The sequence below is a fragment of the Ambystoma mexicanum genome, chromosome 11 (assembly GCF_040938575.1).
Source record: "Ambystoma mexicanum isolate Mex_15411 chromosome 11, UKY_AmexF1_1, whole genome shotgun sequence".
Taxonomy (NCBI): Eukaryota; Metazoa; Chordata; class Amphibia; order Caudata; family Ambystomatidae; genus Ambystoma; species Ambystoma mexicanum.
Genome location: NC_090934.1, coordinates 1,178,760,705 through 1,178,779,910, shown reverse-complemented (window position 1 = coordinate 1,178,779,910; position 19,206 = coordinate 1,178,760,705). Strand labels below are relative to the sequence as shown.

Sequence of the window (19,206 nt, the reverse complement as noted above, 5' to 3'; positions counted from 1 at the left end):
CACCCACCCCTCCTAACCCACCACCCTCCCCATCCATTTTAAAAATGTCACTTCATTCCCACTAGGCCCAGTTAAAAGGACAACACATTGGGTTCTTTATGCATTTTTTCCAAAGACAAAATGCCGCGCTGCGCACATTTGCAAGTCCACAAAGCTAGCAGAGTCCTAAGACGGTTTTTCATTTAAGCACTGTAGTACACCTGCCAAAAGAGCAGTGAAGCATTCCAGGACGAACTGCAGACCTAGCTGGAGGACTGGAGTGTTTGGAGCAAGCTCCAACTCCATCTCCCTGTTTCAGAAATCCGTGGCCGGCAGTTATAGGAAGCGTGGAATGCAATCACATGAAAAGTAAAAACCCATTTCAGGCATGTCAGAAGTGGGATTCGAACCCACGTCTCCAGAGGAGACTGCGACCTGAACCAGTGTCTTAGACCACTCGGCCATCCTGCCTCTGCCTTAGGTGCTTGCCCGAATCGGCTTAGAGGCTATGTTGGCAAGTCTTTGACCACACTTAAATCCTCTTGGATTTCCTAAAATGTCTCCACAGTCTGCCAGGAATATACTCTCGCGCATCCCACCCACCCCTCCTAACCCACCACCCTCCCCATCCATTTTAAAAATGTCACTTCATTCCCACTAGGCCCAGTTAAAAGGACAACACATTGGGTTCTTTATGCATTTTTTCCAAAGGCAAAATGTCGCGGTGTGCCCGTTTGCATGTCCACAAGGCCGGCCCAGTCCAAAGATGGTTTTTCACTGGAGTTCACTTTCCCAAAAAAGAAGCAAGGAAATACAGGAAGCACTGGAAATCAACCATGAGGCCTGCAGTGCGTGCTCCAACTCCATCTCCCTGTTCCAGAAAGCCTTGGCCAGCAGTTATAGGACGCCTGGAATGTTACAATCAAATGAAAAGAAAAATTCTGTTACAGACATGTCAGAAGTGGGATTCGAACCCACGCCTCCAGAGAAGACTGCGACCTGATCGCAGCACCTTAGACCACTCGGCCATCCTGACTCTGCCATTTGCACCCCTCAGATGCGGCTTAGAGGCAATGTTGGAAAGTCTCAAAGACCACCCGCCTAAAATCCTCTCCTAATGCATTAAAGTCTCCCAATTCCTCCCAAAAGAATAATCACAGGCAGGGCAGCACTCATACAACGACTACTGGCACAGACGTGCAGGGTTCAATCCACTATGTACAGCAGCTACTTGTCACAAGCACACATGAGTCTTTCATGTTTCTGCAGAACGGTGCTGCCTGCCACCTGTTAACAGACACAAGCAACTACACCTCAGGAAATAGGAAGGCAGGAGGCGGGCTGGTTTATGCAAATAAAAGCATGCACTGTGTCCAACCCTTCAGGAGGTTCAGGCAGTGTGCTAGAGCCTTCTTGGTCACAAGAGGTTGGGCACTAGTCCAGGGGAGCCTGTTTAGGCTGAAAGGACTGTGTATGGGCCGGCCTGATCTCCCTGTACTCCTGCACAGGACCCACTCTAAATGACAGGGCTAAAGAGTTCTGCCAGCAAAGCCTATATACAATGGCCGTTCGTGGCCGTTTGGGCAGGCAGGTGGTTGGTTGGGCAGAGGGCGAGGAGGAAGAACTGTGTTCACTCCTCTGCCTGCCTTTTTACCTCTCGCTTACCCCCACTCACTCCTCCATCTGCCTCCCACTATGTCACACTAACTTTCCTCCTGACCTCCATTTCAAATAGGTCACTTCATTCCAACTAGGCCCAGTGAAAAGGACAAGACGTTGGGTTCTTTATGCATTTTTTCCAAAGACAAAATGCCGCGCTGCGCACATTTGCAAGTCCACAAAGCTAGCACAGTCCTAAGACGGTTTTTCATTTAAGCACTGTAGTACACCTGCCAAAAGGGCAGTGAAGCATTCCAGGACGAACTGCAGACCTAGCTGGAGGACGGGAGTGTGTGGAGCAAGCTCCAACTCCATCTCCCTGTTCCAGAAATCCGTGGCCGGCAGTTATAGGAAGCGTGGAATGCAATCACATGAAAAGTAAAAACCCATTTCAGGCATGTCAGAAGTGGGATTCCAACCCACGCCTCCAGAGGAGACTGCGACCTGAACCAGTGCCTTAGACCACTCGGCCATCCTGACTCTGCCTTAGGTGCTTGCCTGAATCGGCTTAGAGGCTATGTTGGCAAGTCTTTGACCACACTTAAATCCTCTTGGATTTCCTAAAATGTCTCCACAGTCTGCCAGGAATATACTCTCGCGCATCCCACCCACCCCTCCTAACCCACCACCCTCCCCATCCATTTTAAAAATGTCACTTCATTCCCACTAGGCCCAGTTAAAAGGACAACACATTGGGTTCTTTATGCATTTTTTCCAAAGGCAAAATGTCGCGGTGCGCCCGTTTGCATGTCCACAAGGCCGGCCCAGTCCAAAGATGGTTTTTCACTGGAGTTCACTTTCCCAAAAAAGAAGCGAGGAAATACAGGAAGCACTGGAAATCAACCATGAGGCCTGCAGTGCGTGCTCCAACTCCATCTCCCTGTTCCAGAAAGCCTTGGCCAGCAGTTATAGGACGCCTGGAATGTTACAATCAAATGAAAAGAAAAATTCTGTTACAGACATGTCAGATGTGGGATTCGAACCCACGCCTCCAGAGGAGACTGCGACCTGAACGCAGCGCCTTAGACCACTCGGCCATCCTGACTCTGCCATTTGCACCCCTCAGATGCGGTGTAGAGGCAATGTTGGAAAGTCTCAAAGACCACCCGCCTAAAATCCTCTCCTAATGCATTAAAGTCTCCCAATTCCTCCCAAAAGAATAATCACAGGCAGGGCAGCACTCATACAACGACTACTGGCACAGACGTGCAGGGTTCAATCCCTATGTACAGCAGCTACTTGTCACAAGCACACATGAGTCTTTCATGTTTCTGCAGAACGGTGCTGCCTGCCACCTGTTAACAGACACAAGCAACTACACCTCAGGAAATAGGAAGGCAGGAGGCGGGCTGGTTTATGCAAATAAAAGCATGCACTGTGTCCAACCCTTCAGGAGGTTCAGGCAGTGTGCTAGAGCCTTCTTGGTCACAAGAGGTTGGGCACTAGTCCAGGGGAGCCTGTTTAGGCTGAAAGGACTGTGTATGGGCCGGCCTGATCTCCCTGTACTCCTGCACAGGACTCACTCTAAATGACAGGGCTAAAGAGTTCTGCCAGCAAAGCCTATATACAATGGCCGTTCGTGGCCGTTTGGGCAGGCAGGTGGTTGGTTGGGCAGAGGGCGAGGAGGAAGAACTGTGTTCACTCCTCTGCCTGCCTTTTTACCTCTCGCTTACCCCCACTCACTCCTCCATCTGCCTCCCACTATGTCACACTAACTTTCCTCCTGACCTCCATTTCAAATAGGTCACTTCATTCCAACTAGGCCCAGTGAAAAGGACAAGACGTTGGGTTCTTTATGCATTTTTTCCAAAGACAAAATGCCGCGCTGCGCCCATTTGCAAGTCCACAAAGCTAGCACAGTCCTAAGACGGTTTTTCATTTAAGCACTGTAGTACACCTGCCAAAAGGGCAGTGAAGCATTCCAGGACGAACTGCAGACCTAGCTGGAGGACGGGAGTGTGTGGAGCAAGCTCCAACTCCATCTCCCTGTTCCAGAAATCCGTGGCCGGCAGTTATAGGAAGCGTGGAATGCAATCACATGAAAAGTAAAAACCCGTTTCAGGCATGCCAGAAGTGGGATTCGAACCCACGCCTCCAGAGGAGACTGCGCAGCGCCTTAGACCACTCGGCCATCCTGACTCTGCCTTAGGTGCTCGCCTGAATCGGCTTAGAGGCTATGTTGGCAAGTCTTTGACCACACTTAAATCCTCTTGGATTTCCTAAAATGTCTCCACAGTCTGCCAGGAATATACTCTCGCGCATCCCACCCACCCCTCCTAACCCACCACCCTCCCCATCCATTTTAAAAATGTCACTTCATTCCCACTAGTCCCAGTTAAAAGGACAACACATTGGGTTCTTTATGCATTTTTTCCAAAGGCAAAATGTCGCGGTGCGCCCGTTTGCATGTCCACAAGGCCGGCCCAGTCCAAAGATGGTTTTTCACTGGAGTTCACTTTCCCAAAAAAGAAGCGAGGAAATACAGGAAGCACTGGAAATCAACCATGAGGCCTGCAGTGCGTGCTCCAACTCCATCTCCCTGTTCCAGAAAGCCTTGGCCAGCAGTTATAGGACGCCTGGAATGTTACAATCAAATGAAAAGAAAAATTCTGTTACAGACATGTCAGAAGTGGGATTCGAACCCACGCCTCCAGAGAAGACTGCGACCTGATCGCAGCGCCTTAGACCACTCGGCCATCCTGACTCTGCCTTAGGTGCTTGCCTGAATCGGCTTAGAGGCTATGTTGGCAAGTCTTTGACCACACTTAAATCCTCTTGGATTTCCTAAAATGTCTCCACAGTCTGCCAGGAATATACTCTCGCGCATCCCACCCACCCCTCCTAACCCACCACCCTCCCCATCCATTTTAAAAATGTCACTTCATTCCCACTAGGCCCAGTTAAAAGGACAACACATTGGGTTCTTTATGCATTTTTTCCAAAGGCAAAATGTCGCGGTGCGCCCGTTTGCATGTCCACAAGGCCGGCCCAGTCCAAAGATGGTTTTTCACTGGAGTTCACTTTCCCAAAAAAGAAGCGAGGAAATACAGGAAGCACTGGAAATCAACCATGAGGCCTGCAGTGCGTGCTCCAACTCCATCTCCCTGTTCCAGAAAGCCTTGGCCAGCAGTTATAGGACGCCTGGAATGTTACAATCAAATGAAAAGAAAAATTCTGTTACAGACATGTCAGATGTGGGATTCGAACCCACGCCTCCAGAGGAGACTGCGACCTGAACGCAGCGCCTTAGACCACTCGGCCATCCTGACTCTGCCATTTGCACCCCTCAGATGCGGTGTAGAGGCAATGTTGGAAAGTCTCAAAGACCACCCGCCTAAAATCCTCTCCTAATGCATTAAAGTCTCCCAATTCCTCCCAAAAGAATAATCACAGGCAGGGCAGCACTCATACAACGACTACTGGCACAGACGTGCAGGGTTCAATCCCTATGTACAGCAGCTACTTGTCACAAGCACACATGAGTCTTTCATGTTTCTGCAGAACGGTGCTGCCTGCCACCTGTTAACAGACACAAGCAACTACACCTCAGGAAATAGGAAGGCAGGAGGCGGGCTGGTTTATGCAAATAAAAGCATGCACTGTGTCCAACCCTTCAGGAGGTTCAGGCAGTGTGCTAGAGCCTTCTTGGTCACAAGAGGTTGGGCACTAGTCCAGGGGAGCCTGTTTAGGCTGAAAGGACTGTGTATGGGCCGGCCTGATCTCCCTGTACTCCTGCACAGGACTCACTCTAAATGACAGGGCTAAAGAGTTCTGCCAGCAAAGCCTATATACAATGGCCGTTCGTGGCCGTTTGGGCAGGCAGGTGGTTGGTTGGGCAGAGGGCGAGGAGGAAGAACTGTGTTCACTCCTCTGCCTGCCTTTTTACCTCTCGCTTACCCCCACTCACTCCTCCATCTGCCTCCCACTATGTCACACTAACTTTCCTCCTGACCTCCATTTCAAATAGGTCACTTCATTCCAACTAGGCCCAGTGAAAAGGACAAGACGTTGGGTTCTTTATGCATTTTTTCCAAAGACAAAATGCCGCGCTGCGCCCATTTGCAAGTCCACAAAGCTAGCACAGTCCTAAGACGGTTTTTCATTTAAGCACTGTAGTACACCTGCCAAAAGGGCAGTGAAGCATTCCAGGACGAACTGCAGACCTAGCTGGAGGACGGGAGTGTGTGGAGCAAGCTCCAACTCCATCTCCCTGTTCCAGAAATCCGTGGCCGGCAGTTATAGGAAGCGTGGAATGCAATCACATGAAAAGTAAAAACCCGTTTCAGGCATGCCAGAAGTGGGATTCGAACCCACGCCTCCAGAGGAGACTGCGCAGCGCCTTAGACCACTCGGCCATCCTGACTCTGCCTTAGGTGCTCGCCTGAATCGGCTTAGAGGCTATGTTGGCAAGTCTTTGACCACACTTAAATCCTCTTGGATTTCCTAAAATGTCTCCACAGTCTGCCAGGAATATACTCTCGCGCATCCCACCCACCCCTCCTAACCCACCACCCTCCCCATCCATTTTAAAAATGTCACTTCATTCCCACTAGGCCCAGTTAAAAGGACAACACATTGGGTTCTTTATGCATTTTTTCCAAAGGCAAAATGTCGCGGTGCGCCCGTTTGCATGTCCACAAGGCCGGCCCAGTCCAAAGATGGTTTTTCACTGGAGTTCACTTTCCCAAAAAAGAAGCGAGGAAATACAGGAAGCACTGGAAATCAACCATGAGGCCTGCAGTGCGTGCTCCAACTCCATCTCCCTGTTCCAGAAAGCCTTGGCCAGCAGTTATAGGACGCCTGGAATGTTACAATCAAATGAAAAGAAAAATTCTGTTACAGACATGTCAGAAGTGGGATTCGAACCCACGCCTCCAGAGAAGACTGCGACCTGATCGCAGCGCCTTAGACCACTCGGCCATCCTGACTCTGCCATTTGCACCCCTCAGATGCGGCTTAGAGGCAATGTTGGAAAGTCTCAAAGACCACCCGCCTAAAATCCTCTCCTAATGCATTAAAGTCTCCCAATTCCTCCCAAAAGAATAATCACAGGCAGGGCAGCACTCATACAACGACTACTGGCACAGACGTGCAGGGTTCAATCCACTATGTACAGCAGCTACTTGTCACAAGCACACATGAGTCTTTCATGTTTCTGCAGAACGGTGCTGCCTGCCACCTGTTAACAGACACAAGCAACTACACCTCAGGAAATAGGAAGGCAGGAGGCGGGCTGGTTTATGCAAATAAAAGCATGCACTGTGTCCAACCCTTCAGGAGGTTCAGGCAGTGTGCTAGAGCCTTCTTGGTCACAAGAGGTTGGGCACTAGTCCAGGGGAGCCTGTTTAGGCTGAAAGGACTGTGTATGGGCCGGCCTGATCTCCCTGTACTCCTGCACAGGACCCACTCTAAATGACAGGGCTAAAGAGTTCTGCCAGCAAAGCCTATATACAATGGCCGTTCGTGGCCGTTTGGGCAGGCAGGTGGTTGGTTGGGCAGAGGGCGAGGAGGAAGAACTGTGTTCACTCCTCTGCCTGCCTTTTTACCTCTCGCTTACCCCCACTCACTCCTCCATCTGCCTCCCACTATGTCACACTAACTTTCCTCCTGACCTCCATTTCAAATAGGTCACTTCATTCCAACTAGGCCCAGTGAAAAGGACAAGACGTTGGGTTCTTTATGCATTTTTTCCAAAGACAAAATGCCGCGCTGCGCACATTTGCAAGTCCACAAAGCTAGCACAGTCCTAAGACGGTTTTTCATTTAAGCACTGTAGTACACCTGCCAAAAGGGCAGTGAAGCATTCCAGGACGAACTGCAGACCTAGCTGGAGGACGGGAGTGTGTGGAGCAAGCTCCAACTCCATCTCCCTGTTCCAGAAATCCGTGGCCGGCAGTTATAGGAAGCGTGGAATGCAATCACATGAAAAGTAAAAACCCATTTCAGGCATGTCAGAAGTGGGATTCCAACCCACGCCTCCAGAGGAGACTGCGACCTGAATCAGTGCCTTAGACCACTCGGCCATCCTGACTCTGCCTTAGGTGCTTGCCTGAATCGGCTTAGAGGCTATGTTGGCAAGTCTTTGACCACACTTAAATCCTCTTGGATTTCCTAAAATGTCTCCACAGTCTGCCAGGAATATACTCTCGCGCATCCCACCCACCCCTCCTAACCCACCACCCTCCCCATCCATTTTAAAAATGTCACTTCATTCCCACTAGGCCCAGTTAAAAGGACAACACATTGGGTTCTTTATGCATTTTTTCCAAAGGCAAAATGTCGCGGTGCGCCCGTTTGCATGTCCACAAGGCCGGCCCAGTCCAAAGATGGTTTTTCACTGGAGTTCACTTTCCCAAAAAAGAAGCGAGGAAATACAGGAAGCACTGGAAATCAACCATGAGGCCTGCAGTGCGTGCTCCAACTCCATCTCCCTGTTCCAGAAAGCCTTGGCCAGCAGTTATAGGACGCCTGGAATGTTACAATCAAATGAAAAGAAAAATTCTGTTACAGACATGTCAGATGTGGGATTCGAACCCACGCCTCCAGAGGAGACTGCGACCTGAACGCAGCGCCTTAGACCACTCAGCCATCCTGACTCTACCATTTGCACCCCTCAGATGCGGTGTAGAGGCAATGTTGGAAAGTCTCAAAGACCACCCGCCTAAAATCCTCTCCTAATGCATTAAAGTCTCCCAATTCCTCCCAAAAGAATAATCACAGGCAGGGCAGCACTCATACAACGACTACTGGCACAGACGTGCAGGGTTCAATCCCTATGTACAGCAGCTACTTGTCACAAGCACACATGAGTCTTTCATGTTTCTGCAGAACGGTGCTGCCTGCCACCTGTTAACAGACACAAGCAACTACACCTCAGGAAATAGGAAGGCAGGAGGCGGGCTGGTTTATGCAAATAAAAGCATGCACTGTGTCCAACCCTTCAGGAGGTTCAGGCAGTGTGCTAGAGCCTTCTTGGTCACAAGAGGTTGGGCACTAGTCCAGGGGAGCCTGTTTAGGCTGAAAGGACTGTGTATGGGCCGGCCTGATCTCCCTGTACTCCTGCACAGGACTCACTCTAAATGACAGGGCTAAAGAGTTCTGCCAGCAAAGCCTATATACAATGGCCGTTCGTGGCCGTTTGGGCAGGCAGGTGGTTGGTTGGGCAGAGGGCGAGGAGGAAGAACTGTGTTCACTCCTCTGCCTGCCTTTTTACCTCTCGCTTCCCCCCACTCACTCCTCCATCTGCCTCCCACTATGTCACACTAACTTTCCTCCTCACCTCCATTTCAAATAGGTCACTTCCTTCCAACTAGGCCCAGTGAAAAGGACAAGACGTTGGGTTCTTTATGCATTTTTTCCAAAGACAAAATGCCGCGCTACGCCCATTTGCAAGTCCACAAAGCTAGCACAGTCCTAAAACGGTTTTTCATTTAAGCACTCTAGAACACCTGCCAAAAGGGCAATGAAGCATTCCAGGACGAACTGCAGACCTAGCTGGAGGACGGGAGTGTGTGGAGCAAGCTCCAACTCCATCTCCCTGTTCCAGAAATCCGTGGCCGGCAGTTATAGGAAGCGTGGAATGCAATCACATGAAAAGTAAAAACCCGTTTCAGGCATGTCAGAAGTGGGATTTGAACCCACGCCTCCAGAGGAGACTGCGACCTGAACGCAGCGCCTTAGACCACTCGGCCATCCTGACTCTGCCTTAGGCGCTCGCCTGAATCGGCTTAGAGGCTATGTTGGCAAGTCTTTGACCACACTTAAATCCTCTTGGATTTCCTAAAATGTCTCCACAGTCTGCCAGGAATATACTCTCGCGCATCCCACCCACCCCTCCTAACCCACCACCCTCCCCATCCATTTTAAAAATGTCACTTCATTCCCACTAGGCCCAGTTAAAAGGACAACACATTGGGTTCTTTATGCATTTTTTCCAAAGGCAAAATGTCGCGGTGCGCCCGTTTGCATGTCCACAAGTCCGGCCCAGTCCAAAGATGGTTTTTCACTGGAGTTCACTTTCCCAAAAAAGAAGCGAGGAAATACAGGAAGCACTGGAAATCAACCATGAGGCCTGCAGTGCGTGCTCCAACTCCATCTCCCTGTTCCAGAAAGCCTTGGCCAGCAGTTATAGGATGCCTGGAATGTTACAATCAAATGAAAAGAAAAATTCTGTTACAGACATGTCAGAAGTGGGATTCGAACCCACGCCTCCAGAGGAGACTGCCTTAGACCACTCGGCCATCCTGACTCTGCCATTTGCACCCCTCAGATGCGGCTTAGAGGCAATGTTGGAAAGTCTCAAAGACCACCCGCCTAAAATCCTCACCTATTGGATTAAAGTCTCCCAATTCCTCCCAAAAGAATAATCACAGGCAGGGCAGCACTCATACAACGACTACTGGCACAGACGTGCAGGGTTCAATCCCTATGTACAGCAGCTACTTGTCACAAGCACACATGAGTCTTTCATGTTTCTGCAGAACGGTGCTGCCTGCCACCTGTTAACAGACACAAGCAACTACACCTCAGGAAATAGGAAGGCAGGAGGCGGGCTGGTTTATGCAAATAAAAGCATGCACTGTGTCCAACCCTTCAGGAGGTTCAGGCAGTGTGCTATAGCCTTCTTGGTCACAAGAGGTTGGGCACTAGTCCCGGGGAGCCTGTTTAGGCTGAAAGGACTGTGTATGGGCCGGCCTGATCTCCCTGTACTCCTGCACAGGACTCACTCTAAATGACAGGGCTAAAGAGTTCTGCCAGCAAAACCTATATACAATGGCCGTTCGTGGCCGTTGGGGCAGGCAGGTGGTTGGTTGGGCAGAGGGCGAGGAGGAAGAACTGTGTTCACTCCTCTGCCTGCCTTTTTACCTTCCGCTTCCCCCCACTCACTCCTCCTTCTGCCTCCCACTATGTCACACTAACTTTCCTCCTGACCTCCATTTCAAATAGGTCACTTCATTCCAACTAGGCCCAGTGAAAAGGACAAGACGTTGGGTTCTTTATGCATTTTTTCCAAAGACAAAATGCCGCGCTGCGCCCATTTGCAAGTCCACAAAGCTAGCACAGTCCTAAGACGGTTTTTCATTTAAGCACTGTAGTACACCTGCCAAAAGGGCAGTGAAGCATTCCAGGACGAACTGCAGACCTAGCTGGAGGACGGGAGTGTGTGGAGCAAGCTCCAACTCCATCTCCCTGTTCCAGAAATCCGTGGCCGGCAGTTATAGGAAGCGTGGAATGCAATCACATGAAAAGTAAAAACCCATTTCAGGCATGTCAGAAGTGGGATTCGAACCCACGCCTCCAGAGGAGACTGCGACCTGAACCAGTGCCTTAGACCACTCAGCCATCCTGACTCTGCCTTAGGTGCTTGCCTGAATCGGCTTAGAGGCTATGTTGGAAAGTCTTTGACCACACTTAAATCCTCTTGGATTTCCTAAAATGTCTCCACAGTCTGCCAGGAAAATACTCTCGCGCATCCCACCCACCCCTCCTAACCCACCACCCTCCCCATCCATTTTAAAAATGTCACTTCATTCCCACTAGGCCCAGTTAAAAGGACAACACATTGGGTTCTTTATGCATTTTTTCCAAAGGCAAAATGTCGCGGTGCGCCCGTTTGCATGTCCACAAGGCCGGCCCAGTCCAAAGATGGTTTTTCACTGGAGTTCACTTTCCCAAAAAAGAAGCGAAGAAATACAGGAAGCACTGGAAATCAACCATGAGGCCTGCAGTGCGTGCTACAACTCCATCTCCCTGTTCCAGAAAGCCTTGGCCAGCAGTTATAGGACGCCTGGAATGTTACAATCAAATGAAAAGAAAAATTCTATTACAGACATGTCAGAAGTGGGATTCGAACCCACAACTCCAGAGGAGACTGCCTTAGACCACTCGGCCATCCTGACTCTGCCATTTGCACCCCTCAGATGCGGCTTAGAGGCAATGTTGGAAAGTCTCAAAGACCACCCGCCTAAAATCCTCTCCTAATGCATTAAAGTCTCCCAATTCCTCCCAAAAGAATAATCACAGGCAGGGCAGCACTCATACAACGACTACTGGCACAGACGTGCAGGGTTCAATCCCTATGTACAGCAGCTACTTGTCACAAGCACACATGAGTCTTTCATGTTTCTGCAGAACGGTGCTGCCTGCCACCTGTTAACAGACACAAGCAACTACACCTCAGGAAATAGGAAGGCAGGAGGTGGGCTGGTTTATGTAAATAAAAGCATGCACTGTGTCCAACCCTTCAGGAGGTTCAGGCAGTGTGCTAGAGCCTTCTTGGTCACAAGAGGTTGGGCACTAGTCCAGGGGAGCCTGTTTAGGCTGAAAGGACTGTGTATGGGCCGGCCTGATCTCCCTGTACTCCTGCACAGGACTCACTCGAAATGACAGGGCTAAAGAGTTCTGCCAGCAAAGCCTATATACAATGGCCGTTCGTGGCCGTTTGGGCAGGCAGGTGGTTGGTTGGGCAGAGGGCGAGGAGGAAGAACTGTGTTCACTCCTCTGCCTGCCTTTTTACCTCTCGCTTCCCCCCACTCACTCCTCCATCTGCCTCCCACTATGTCACACTAACTTTCCTCCTGACCTCCATTTCAAATAGGTCACTTCATTCCAACTAGGCCCAGTGAAAAGGACAAGACGTTGGGTTCTTTATGCATTTTTTCCAAAGACAAAATGCCGCGCTGCGCCCATTTGCAAGTCCACAAAGCTAGCACAGTCCTAAGACGGTTTTTCATTTAAGCACTGTAGTACACCTGCCAAAAGGGCAGTGAAGCATTCCAGGACGAACTGCAGACCTAGCTGGAGGACGGGAGTGTGTGGAGCAAGCTCCAACTCCATCTCCCTGTTCCAGAAATCCGTGGCCGGCAGTTATAGGAAGCGTGGAATGCAATCACATGAAAAGTAAAAACCCGTTTCAGGCATGCCAGAAGTGGGATTCGAACCCACGCCTCCAGAGGAGACTGCGCAGCGCCTTAGACCACTCGGCCATCCTGACTCTGCCTTAGGTGCTTGCCTGAATCGGCTTAGAGGCTATGTTGGCAAGTCTTTGACCACACTTAAATCCTCTTGGATTTCCTAAAATGTCTCCACAGTCTGCCAGGAATATACTCTCGCGCATCCCACCCACCCCTCCTAACCCACCACCCTCCCCATCCATTTTAAAAATGTCACTTCATTCCCACTAGGCCCAGTTAAAAGGACAACACATTGGGTTCTTTATGCATTTTTTCCAAAGGCAAAATGTCGCGGTGCGCCCGTTTGCATGTCCACAAGGCCGGCCCAGTCCAAAGATGGTTTTTCACTGGAGTTCACTTTCCCAAAAAAGAAGCGAGGAAATACAGGAAGCACTGGAAATCAACCATGAGGCCTGCAGTGCGTGCTCCAACTCCATCTCCCTGTTCCAGAAAGCCTTGGCCAGCAGTTATAGGACGCCTGGAATGTTACAATCAAATGAAAAGAAAAATTCTGTTACAGACATGTCAGAAGTGGGATTCGAACCCACGCCTCCAGAGAAGACTGCGACCTGATTGCAGCGCCTTAGACCACTCGGCCATCCTGACTCTGCCATTTGCACCCCTCAGATGCGGCTTAGAGGCAATGTTGGAAAGTCTCAAAGACCACCCGCCTAAAATCCTCTCCTAATGCATTAAAGTCTCCCAATTCCTCCCAAAAGAATAATCACAGGCAGGGCAGCACTCATACAACGACTACTGGCACAGACGTGCAGGGTTCAATCCACTATGTACAGCAGCTACTTGTCACAAGCACACATGAGTCTTTCATGTTTCTGCAGAACGGTGCTGCCTGCCACCTGTTAACAGACACAAGCAACTACACCTCAGGAAATAGGAAGGCAGGAGGCGGGCTGGTTTATGCAAATAAAAGCATGCACTGTGTCCAACCCTTCAGGAGGTTCAGGCAGTGTGCTAGAGCCTTCTTGGTCACAAGAGGTTGGGCACTAGTCCAGGGGAGCCTGTTTAGGCTGAAAGGACTGTGTATGGGCCGGCCTGATCTCCCTGTACTCCTGCACAGGACCCACTCTAAATGACAGGGCTAAAGAGTTCTGCCAGCAAAGCCTATATACAATGGCCGTTCGTGGCCGTTTGGGCAGGCAGGTGGTTGGTTGGGCAGAGGGCGAGGAGGAAGAACTGTGTTCACTCCTCTGCCTGCCTTTTTACCTCTCGCTTACCCCCACTCACTCCTCCATCTGCCTCCCACTATGTCACACTAACTTTCCTCCTGACCTCCATTTCAAATAGGTCACTTCATTCCAACTAGGCCCAGTGAAAAGGACAAGACGTTGGGTTCTTTATGCATTTTTTCCAAAGACAAAATGCCGCGCTGCGCACATTTGCAAGTCCACAAAGCTAGCACAGTCCTAAGACGGTTTTTCATTTAAGCACTGTAGTACACCTGCCAAAAGGGCAGTGAAGCATTCCAGGACGAACTGCAGACCTAGCTGGAGGACGGGAGTGTGTGGAGCAAGCTCCAACTCCATCTCCCTGTTCCAGAAATCCGTGGCCGGCAGTTATAGGAAGCGTGGAATGCAATCACATGAAAAGTAAAAACCCATTTCAGGCATGTCAGAAGTGGGATTCCAACCCACGCCTCCAGAGGAGACTGCGACCTGAATCAGTGCCTTAGACCACTCGGCCATCCTGACTCTGCCTTAGGTGCTTGCCTGAATCGGCTTAGAGGCTATGTTGGCAAGTCTTTGACCACACTTAAATCCTCTTGGATTTCCTAAAATGTCTCCACAGTCTGCCAGGAATATACTCTCGCGCATCCCACCCACCCCTCCTAACCCACCACCCTCCCCATCCATTTTAAAAATGTCACTTCATTCCCACTAGGCCCAGTTAAAAGGACAACACATTGGGTTCTTTATGCATTTTTTCCAAAGGCAAAATGTCGCGGTGCGCCCGTTTGCATGTCCACAAGGCCGGCCCAGTCCAAAGATGGTTTTTCACTGGAGTTCACTTTCCCAAAAAAGAAGCGAGGAAATACAGGAAGCACTGGAAATCAACCATGAGGCCTGCAGTGCGTGCTCCAACTCCATCTCCCTGTTCCAGAAAGCCTTGGCCAGCAGTTATAGGACGCCTGGAATGTTACAATCAAATGAAAAGAAAAATTCTGTTACAGACATGTCAGATGTGGGATTCGAACCCACGCCTCCAGAGGAGACTGCGACCTGAACGCAGCGCCTTAGACCACTCAGCCATCCTGACTCTGCCATTTGCACCCCTCAGATGCGGTGTAGAGGCAATGTTGGAAAGTCTCAAAGACCACCCGCCTAAAATCCTCTCCTAATGCATTAAAGTCTCCCAATTCCTCCCAAAAGAATAATCACAGGCAGGGCAGCACTCATACAACGACTACTGGCACAGACATGCAGGGTTCAATCCCTATGTACAGCAGCTACTTGTCACAAGCACACATGAGTCTTTCATGTTTCTGCAGAACGGTGCTGCCTGCCACCTGTTAACAGACACAAGCAACTACACCTCAGGAAATAGGAAGGCAGGAGGCGGGCTGGTTTATGCAAATAAAAGCATGCACTGTGTCCAACCCTTCAGGAGGTTCAGGCAGTGTGCTAGAGCCTTCTTGGTCACAAGAGGTTGGGCACTAGTCCAGGGGAGCCTGTTTAGGCTGAAAGGACTGTGTATGGGCCGGCCTGATCTCCCTGTACTCCTGCACAGGACTCACTCTAAATGACAGGGCTAAAGAGTTCTGCCAGCAAAGCCTATATACAATGGCCGTTCGTGGCCGTTTGGGCAGGCAGGTGGTTGGTTGGGCAGAGGGCGAGGAGGAAGAACTGTGTTCACTCCTCTGCCTGCCTTTTTACCTCTCGCTTCCCCCCACTCACTCCTCCATCTGCCTCCCACTATGTCACACTAACTTTCCTCCTCACCTCCATTTCAAATAGGTCACTTCCTTCCAACTAGGCCCAGTGAAAAGGACAAGACGTTGGGTTCTTTATGCATTTTTTCCAAAGACAAAATGCCGCGCTACGCCCATTTGCAAGTCCACAAAGCTAGCACAGTCCTAAAACGGTTTTTCATTTAAGCACTCTAGTACACCTGCCAAAAGGGCAATGAAGCATTCCAGGACGAACTGCAGACCTAGCTGGAGGACGGGAGTGTGTGGAGCAAGCTCCAACTCCATCTCCCTGTTCCAGAAATCCGTGGCCGGCAGTTATAGGAAGCGTGGAATGCAATCACATGAAAAGTAAAAACCCGTTTCAGGCATGTCAGAAGTGGGATTTGAACCCACGCCTCCAGAGGAGACTGCGACCTGAACGCAGCGCCTTAGACCACTCGGCCATCCTGACTCTGCCTTAGGCGCTCGCCTGAATCGGCTTAGAGGCTATGTTGGCAAGTCTTTGACCACACTTAAATCCTCTTGGATTTCCTAAAATGTCTCCACAGTCTGCCAGGAATATACTCTCGCGCATCCCACCCACCCCTCCTAACCCACCACCCTCCCCATCCATTTTAAAAATGTCACTTCATTCCCACTAGGCCCAGTTAAAAGGACAACACATTGGGTTCTTTATGCATTTTTTCCAAAGGCAAAATGTCGCGGTGCGCCCGTTTGCATGTCCACAAGTCCGGCCCAGTCCAAAGATGGTTTTTCACTGGAGTTCACTTTCCCAAAAAAGAAGCGAGGAAATACAGGAAGCACTGGAAATCAACCATGAGGCCTGCAGTGCGTGCTCCAACTCCATCTCCCTGTTCCAGAAAGCCTTGGCCAGCAGTTATAGGACGCCTGGAATGTTACAATCAAATGAAAAGAAAAATTCTGTTACAGACATGTCAGAAGTGGGATTCGAACCCACGCCTCCAGAGGAGACTGCCTTAGACCACTCGGCCATCCTGACTCTGCCATTTGCACCCCTCAGATGCGGCTTAGAGGCAATGTTGGAAAGTCTCAAAGACCACCCGCCTAAAATCCTCACCTATTGGATTAAAGTCTCCCAATTCCTCCCAAAAGAATAATCACAGGCAGGGCAGCACTCATACAACGACTACTGGCACAGACGTGCAGGGTTCAATCCCTATGTACAGCAGCTACTTGTCACAAGCACACATGAGTCTTTCATGTTTCTGCAGAACGGTGCTGCCTGCCACCTGTTAACAGACACAAGCAACTACACCTCAGGAAATAGGAAGGCAGGAGGCGGGCTGGTTTATGCAAATAAAAGCATGCACTGTGTCCAACCCTTCAGGAGGTTCAGGCAGTGTGCTATAGCCTTCTTGGTCACAAGAGGTTGGGCACTAGTCCCGGGGAGCCTGTTTAGGCTGAAAGGACTGTGTATGGGCCGGCCTGATCTCCCTGTACTCCTGCACAGGACTCACTCTAAATGACAGGGCTAAAGAGTTCTGCCAGCAAAGCCTATATACAATGGCCGTTCGTGGCCGTTGGGGCAGGCAGGTGGTTGGTTGGGCAGAGGGCGAGGAGGAAGAACTGTGTTCACTCCTCTGCCTGCCTTTTTACCTTCCGCTTCCCCCCACTCACTCCTCCTTCTGCCTCCCACTATGTCACACTAACTTTCCTCCTGACCTCCATTTCAAATAGGTCACTTCATTCCAACTAGGCCCAGTGAAAAGGACAAGACGTTGGGTTCTTTATGCATTTTTTCCAAAGACAAAATGCCGCGCTGCGCCCATTTGCAAGTCCACAAAGCTAGCACAGTCCTAAGACGGTTTTTCATTTAAGCACTGTAGTACACCTGCCAAAAGGGCAGTGAAGCATTCCAGGACGAACTGCAGACCTAGCTGGAGGACGGGAGTGTGTGGAGCAAGCTCCAACTCCATCTCCCTGTTCCAGAAATCCGTGGCCGGCAGTTATAGGAAGCGTGGAATGCAATCACATGAAAAGTAAAAACCCATTTCAGGCATGTCAGAAGTGGGATTCGAACCCACGCGTCCAGAGGAGACTGCGAACTGAACCAGTGCCTTAGACCACTCAGCCATCCTGACTCTGCCTTAGGTGCTTGCCTGAATCGGCTTAGAGGCTATGTTGGAAAGTCTTTGACCACACTTAAATCCTCTTGGATTTCCTAAAATGTCTCCACAGTCTGCCAGGAAAATACTCTCGCGCATCCCACCCACCCCTCCTAACCCACCACCCTCCCCATCCATTTTAAAAATGTCACTTCATTCCCACTAGGCCCAGTTAAAAGGACAACACATTGGGTTCTTTATGCATTTTTTCCAAAGGCAAAATGTCGCGGTGCGCCCGTTTGCATGTCCACAAGGCCGGCCCAGTCCAAAGATGGTTTTTCACTGGAGTTCACTTTCCCAAAAAAGAAGCGAAGAAATACAGGAAGCACTGGAAATCAACCATGAGGCCTGCAGTGCGTGCTACAACTCCATCTCCCTGTTCCAGAAAGCCTTGGCCAGCAGTTATAGGACGCCTGGAATGTTACAATCAAATGAAAAGAAAAATTCTATTACAGACATGTCAGAAGTGGGATTCGAACCCACAACTCCAGAGGAGACTGCCTTAGACCACTCGGCCATCCTGACTCTGCCATTTGCACCCCTCAGATGCGGCTTAGAGGCAATGTTGGAAAGTCTCAAAGACCACCCGCCTAAAATCCTCTCCTAATGCATTAAAGTCTCCCAATTCCTCCCAAAAGAATAATCACAGGCAGGGCAGCACTCATACAACGACTACTGGCACAGACGTGCAGGGTTCAATCCCTATGTACAGCAGCTACTTGTCACAAGCACACATGAGTCTTTCATGTTTCTGCAGAACGGTGCTGCCTGCCACCTGTTAACAGACACAAGCAACTACACCTCAGGAAATAGGAAGGCAGGAGGTGGGCTGGTTTATGCAAATAAAAGCATGCACTGTGTCCAACCCTTCAGGAGGTTCAGGCAGTGTGCTAGAGCCTTCTTGGTCACAAGAGGTTGGGCACTAGTCCAGGGGAGCCTGTTTAGGCTGAAAGGACTGTGTATGGGCCGGCCTGATCTCCCTGTACTCCTGCACAGGACTCACTCGAAATGACAGGGCTAAAGAGTTCTGCCAGCAAAGCCTATATACAATGGCCGTTCGTGGCCGTTTGGGCAGGCAGGTGGTTGGTTGGGCAGAGGGCGAGGAGGAAGAACTGTGTTCACTCCTCTGCCTGCCTTTTTACCTCTCGCTTCCCCCCACTCACTCCTCCATCTGCCTCCCACTATGTCACACTAACTTTCCTCCTGACCTCCATTTCAAATAGGTCACTTCATTCCAACTAGGCCCAGTGAAAAGGACAAGACGTTGGGTTCTTTATGCATTTTTTCCAAAGACAAAATGCCGCGCTGCGCCCATTTGCAAGTCCACAAAGCTAGCACAGTCCTAAGACGGTTTTTCATTTAAGCACTGTAGTACACCTGCCAAAAGGGCAGTGAAGCATTCCAGGACGAACTGCAGACCTAGCTGGAGGACGGGAGTGTGTGGAGCAAGCTCCAACTCCATCTCCCTGTTCCAGAAATCCGTGGCCGGCAGTTATAGGAAGCGTGGAATGCAATCACATGAAAAGTAAAAACCCGTTTCAGGCATGTCAGAAGTGGGATTTGA

The 19,206-nt window shown here is 50.2% G+C and overlaps 12 non-coding genes across 12 annotated transcripts; all 12 read right to left on the bottom strand.

Annotated features, from left to right (window-relative positions):
• Positions 1-932: 932 nt before the first annotated feature.
• TRNAL-CAG (transfer RNA leucine (anticodon CAG)) lies at positions 933-1,015 on the bottom strand. Its single transcript has one exon. It is a non-coding gene; the product is annotated as a tRNA-Leu (tRNA).
• Positions 1,016-2,036: 1,021 nt separating this feature from the next.
• On the bottom strand, positions 2,037-2,118 carry TRNAL-CAG (transfer RNA leucine (anticodon CAG)). Its single transcript has one exon. It is a non-coding gene; the product is annotated as a tRNA-Leu (tRNA).
• A 482-nt stretch (positions 2,119-2,600) lies between these two features.
• TRNAL-CAG (transfer RNA leucine (anticodon CAG)) lies at positions 2,601-2,683 on the bottom strand. Its single transcript has one exon. It is a non-coding gene; the product is annotated as a tRNA-Leu (tRNA).
• A 1,576-nt stretch (positions 2,684-4,259) lies between these two features.
• On the bottom strand, positions 4,260-4,342 carry TRNAL-CAG (transfer RNA leucine (anticodon CAG)). Its single transcript has one exon. It is a non-coding gene; the product is annotated as a tRNA-Leu (tRNA).
• Positions 4,343-4,824: 482 nt separating this feature from the next.
• On the bottom strand, positions 4,825-4,907 carry TRNAL-CAG (transfer RNA leucine (anticodon CAG)). Its single transcript has one exon. It is a non-coding gene; the product is annotated as a tRNA-Leu (tRNA).
• Positions 4,908-6,483: 1,576 nt separating this feature from the next.
• TRNAL-CAG (transfer RNA leucine (anticodon CAG)) lies at positions 6,484-6,566 on the bottom strand. The gene has a single exon. It is a non-coding gene; the product is annotated as a tRNA-Leu (tRNA).
• A 1,585-nt stretch (positions 6,567-8,151) lies between these two features.
• TRNAL-CAG (transfer RNA leucine (anticodon CAG)) lies at positions 8,152-8,234 on the bottom strand. Its single transcript has one exon. It is a non-coding gene; the product is annotated as a tRNA-Leu (tRNA).
• A 1,020-nt stretch (positions 8,235-9,254) lies between these two features.
• On the bottom strand, positions 9,255-9,337 carry TRNAL-CAG (transfer RNA leucine (anticodon CAG)). The gene has a single exon. It is a non-coding gene; the product is annotated as a tRNA-Leu (tRNA).
• A 1,569-nt stretch (positions 9,338-10,906) lies between these two features.
• On the bottom strand, positions 10,907-10,988 carry TRNAL-CAG (transfer RNA leucine (anticodon CAG)). Its single transcript has one exon. It is a non-coding gene; the product is annotated as a tRNA-Leu (tRNA).
• Positions 10,989-13,113: 2,125 nt separating this feature from the next.
• On the bottom strand, positions 13,114-13,196 carry TRNAL-CAG (transfer RNA leucine (anticodon CAG)). Its single transcript has one exon. It is a non-coding gene; the product is annotated as a tRNA-Leu (tRNA).
• Positions 13,197-14,781: 1,585 nt separating this feature from the next.
• Positions 14,782-14,864, bottom strand: TRNAL-CAG (transfer RNA leucine (anticodon CAG)). Its single transcript has one exon. It is a non-coding gene; the product is annotated as a tRNA-Leu (tRNA).
• Positions 14,865-15,884: 1,020 nt separating this feature from the next.
• On the bottom strand, positions 15,885-15,967 carry TRNAL-CAG (transfer RNA leucine (anticodon CAG)). The gene has a single exon. It is a non-coding gene; the product is annotated as a tRNA-Leu (tRNA).
• Between the last annotated feature and the right edge of the window lie 3,239 nt (positions 15,968-19,206).